The sequence below is a fragment of the Meleagris gallopavo genome, chromosome 17, assembly GCF_000146605.3.
Source record: "Meleagris gallopavo isolate NT-WF06-2002-E0010 breed Aviagen turkey brand Nicholas breeding stock chromosome 17, Turkey_5.1, whole genome shotgun sequence".
NCBI classification, from domain to species: domain Eukaryota; kingdom Metazoa; phylum Chordata; class Aves; order Galliformes; family Phasianidae; genus Meleagris; species Meleagris gallopavo.
In genome coordinates, this window is record NC_015027.2 from 442246 (window position 1) to 447177 (window position 4932).

Here is a 4932-nt window from a genome sequence, read left to right on the forward strand (position 1 = left end):
AAAGGGACCGCGGCGACCACCTGAAATGGAAGGCGAGGCCACCCACCCGGCCAGCCCGGCTGCTGTCAGCCCCCAGCTGATTTCTCACAAAGCGGAGAGGAGATTGAGATTGAACACCCCCGGCCCTGCTCCTTTCCCACGTACCTCCGTAGGCAGCTCCCGGGAAGGGCTGGGGGCAGTGCCCAGCCCAGCCTTGCCTGCACCAAGCCCGGGCTGCGGAGCCCGACCGCGTTCGCCAGGCAGAGGCACGAGCTTTGTTTAGAGGAGGTTATCGGGATTAGAGCCTCGGGCTCTTCGTGCAACGCTCTGCTTTGCACAGCACTGGTTTTCGGGCTAGGATCAGGCGCAGGAACAGCCGAGTGTGGCTGTATATCTCCTCCCATCCCTTGGTGGGTGTTTACGTCGTTATGTAAAATAGGCACCCTTCAAACATCTCAGGACTTGTACTGTTTTAAAATGGATACGCTATGGGTTTCTGCAGTTTCAGTCACTGCTTGCGCCTTTTAAACATAATACCATTTTGAATCCTGTGTGATAGCATCAAAAATATGCCCATTACTCACAACTTGAGTCACCACAATAGCATGATTATTTGTCACACATAACATCTCTGCACAATTACTTGCCTATCTAACAATGTTTGGTATTTCACAACTTTTCCCTTAACTCGATGGGCACATAGGATTAATTTTTCCTGCTGTGGCTGTCTTCTCTCCATGAAGAATACCCTCAAAAGAAAAGACCCTATAAGCAATATTGCACTACTACCCTGAGCACAAAAGCAGAGGCAATATTGATAGGGTCTCATCCTTAAGGTTAGGAAGCTGGATAATGTTTCTTGCGACAGGTGATTGGAGGGAGCTTCATTCCATGCCTGTAAATGGGGAAGGGGTAAAAAGTTAGAAAGTAGTGCAGTGCCCTGTGGATTGCAGCACCATGTGCTCCCTGGGGTCTGGGATGAAGGGATGGCTCAAACCCCTGCCCCCCGCTTTCTCCCAGGATGTACTTAACATGGACTTTTTTCTAAGGATTCTATACCTCTGTCTTCAGTTCTCACATTTCTTCTGCATAGTTTTCTCTCCTTCATTAATAAACTCAGTCAATTAGCTGCCTGAGCTGTTAGAGGCTGGGAAAAGCTATTTATTAGATTAACCGACAGTTGTATTTTGAACCTCTTTGTAACAGGCATTGAGCACACAGAGAACTTCCTTTCCAACACTGTCCAACTTAGAGAGCCCAGTGTTTTAAAAAATCCCACCTTTCATTAGAAATCACAGGATTGAGTACACAAACATCAAAAATTAGAAAGTGAAACAGTATCTTCAGGGCTGGTTGGTTTTTTGTTTGTTTGTTTTTTGTTGTTGTTTTTGTTTTGTTTTGTTTTTTGTCTGTTTTCTCTCCTCCCCCAGCACCTTTCTGTCCTAGGCTGGATGGCACAGTCTTCAGCTGGAGCTGGCCTGGTGCTAAATGCACCAACGGCCACAGAAAAGAATCCCAGGGAGAGGCCAGCACACCTCCAGCTTCAGGGCTGCTTTGCCAGCTAGACTCTTCCTCTGCATTCTGGCTCCCAGTAAATCTGCCTGGTGCTTCCATCATGTAGGAGTACTTGAGAGCACGGGAAGATGAGGGAAACTTCATTTCCAAACCATCCCAAACCAGCTCATTATTTCGATGCTGTCAGATTCTCTTTCCTCAGCCTACTTTGCAGTGGATTAAATAAGAGCAGTAGTGGAGAGACAATCCTCTAATTCATGGTTTCCTGGCTAATTTATGCATACCACATTGATCTGGTCTTTACCATTAGAGATCCCTGGCATTTGGCATGCTGGTGTGAGGCAGCCCTGCACCCCCTTTGATGTTGCCTGACTTGCCCAAAGCAGCTAAGGACATGCCAGAGAAAAGAACAGGAGAAGCTCCATTAATTGTTTGTTTTTCTAATGGCCTGATACACCAAATCTCCAGTCTGCACCAGTCCCTCCCTATCACCATCCTTTACGATGCCTGTTGGAAGCAAACAGGGATCTTTGTTCCATATTATTTATTTGTATTAACCTTTGCTCACACTAATTAAAAGGCCATGTTCACAGAGATTGCTATAAGCAGCTCAGGAGTTTTATCAAACTTCAGTATTTTTGTTACCTTGACAAAACCTCAGGTTTTAATCCTGCCACTCTGCTTCTCAGCAATCCCTGCAACCTAGACATCCAGTTGGGCTGAGAACAAAAAAGATGCAACTGGGCTCTGCCTTACCTTTCCATCTATTCCCGTCCAGTCTCTACTTTACTTATGTTTACCACGTGTTTTCCACTCTTCAGCCTCGATGGTGTTTCAAACAAGACTTATGCTTAACACACACCATTTAACTTCTCCACTGGCCCACTGGTGAGTTCACAGTTGAAATGTTCAACTTGCACACCAAGTCACATTGCTAATCATTAGTAATATTGGGGGAATGCACAACTTGACAATGTCTACACAACTTCAGAACTTTAGTAGCTGCAGAAGCTACAGTTGTAGCAGGAAAGAGTAAGGGATGTAATTAGAAACATCAGCCAGAAGTTAAGGTCCAAGGAAAGGCAATTAAGTCACAATGTGTTTCTGGGTCTGCACTGAGAGCCTAGATGCGCCTCAGGAATTCCTTTATCTCCACGTGGTGCACTGGCACAGGGCAGCCCACGGTATTTATTTATTTATTTTATAAGACAGGAAAAATAAAGGCTGCTTCTGTCAGCAGTAATATTTCCCCAGTTTGCAAACAATATGCAAAGCCCGGGTCAATCCATGTTCTATAGCAGGGAGGCATCTCTGGAATGTATATGGGGGTTATTTTAAAATAAATGTTTAAACACGAGATTATGAAATGCACGCTATTTATACTCCAGGAGGCTCAACATCTCTAGATATGTTTAGAAACCTCTCTCGCCTTTAATCACAGTTACAGAAACTGAATGGAAATGTCACCCATACTAGTATAGAAATAACACTCTATGTTGCTCAATAATTGAAGATTTTTTTTCTTTTGGCAGTGCTGGGGGGATCTTTAACTGTAGTGGAGTTGTTGCTTTCTGTTTAAGCCCTCTTTTCTGATGCAGACAAACAGACTGAGTGTCCCTATGATGAAGCTTTGGAATAAATATGAAGCAGTGAACTGACTCTCAGGAGCTCAGAGGCCTCCTGCTCCTTCTGAGAGTAGATCTCATCCTCCCTGGCTTAGTTTGGAAGCCATTTTCCCTTCCATTCCTTGCTGTTTGCTTTTTCGTGTGGTTAAATGTGCCACTTTGGGCAAATGTGTGTTTTAGATATTCATCTGGGTTGCAGCTTCACATAATGTGGCAGGTCAACAAAGCCTCAGTCCAGCCTTGTTTCCCTGCTCACAGCCATTTCACTAGCCCAAGGAAAGGAGGCCGTTTAAAAGCCATCTTGCAATTAAATACATCACATAGTCTGTGATAAATTTTCTGCAGTGGAATTGACGCTGTTACCAATGGTCAGAGCCAACACTTTGAAAGCAGCTGAGAGTTGATTTTAGACTTCTCCATTGTTTTAAAACTGGGAAGTGTTGCCTTTCTAATTCTCCCCCTCCTCCATTCCCCCCCTCCCCCTTTTTTTTTTTTTCTGAAAGAGAATTCTTAGCATTCCAATCCGGACTCCTTAAGTCTATCTAGCAAGTTACTACAAATCCATCCACAGAAAAAGGGGATTCTTGCTTCCACGCAAGAGTCAACCTGTCCAGGTGTGAGACTGCAGAGAGGAAGGGCTGGGAGTCCTCCCTGAGCACCCGCCTGCTGTGCATGTCTCACCCGCTGGCCTGGGGATGGTCTCCCACTGCCACTGAGCAGTACTTCACCCCTGATATAGGCTGATATCTCCTCCTCTAAAACCAGGAAGGATTACACTCCAAAATGTCCTGCCATTTAATTCTTGCTTATAATATTTAGTTTGTGGGTTTCAATAACCCTTTTCTCAGCAGCAACATTTCCTCAGCTGGCAGAAGCCAGATCTGCGTCAGTGAGCTCCATTAAAAGGAACGACAGAGCTCCTTAAACAGCCTAGACTTTGTAACCCCACAATACGGCTTTTCTGCATGGTGTTTACCAGGGCTCTGCTGTCTGATGGGAAAAAACAACAACAAAAAATACAACAACAGCACAAAATGCCCTCACAGTATGAAATGCAGCAGCAAATAGGGGGCTAAATCCTATCTCTTTGGAAATGACAATCCCATTCTGGCCCTGTGTGTGCAGGACAGCCGCACTCTTACTACTTGCCTCCACCGGTGAAGGCACAGCACGGGGCCAACCTTGGGGCCCCCCAGCCACACTGTGAGCCCCGATGGCTGTTCCCTGCAGCAGGACACGGCTCCCCCCGCTAAAATCCCAAAGGCCCTGAGCACGGTAGGGGCCGTGCACCCTCCCCAGGTCCCATCCCTGCAGCTGGGGCCGAGGGGGAGGGCGCGAGAGGGAAACCATCGACCACTGTCCTCCCCAGCCACCTCTTGTCCCTAGAGCACCCGAGAGCTGTGAGAGCGACCTTAACACAGATCGAGCTCTAAATGCAATGACTCCAAAAGTCCCCCTGAAAAAAAAAATACGCCTCTGAAAACTTAAACCATCTGATTTCACTTTCCGCTCCAATTGGTTGTGTAGTCAGGGCGCAGGTCTGGCCTCCTCCACCACACTAATACTCTATGTGTGCTGCCTCCACAGAGGAGGGGTTCTTTTAACAAGTTTATGCAACAACAGGATGGAGGCTCTGCCGGAGCCCTTCCCCCCGCAGCCCGACCTGATTCCCCGCATTCCTCCCTCGCCCTCCCCCTCCGACCCAACTGGAGACAAACTCTGGCATCTCCACACACATGCAAATGGTTTCCCTTGCACAAATACAGACTCCTGAAGGGGGCCTTTGCTTCCGAATCCCCCCTTCTTTTTTTTT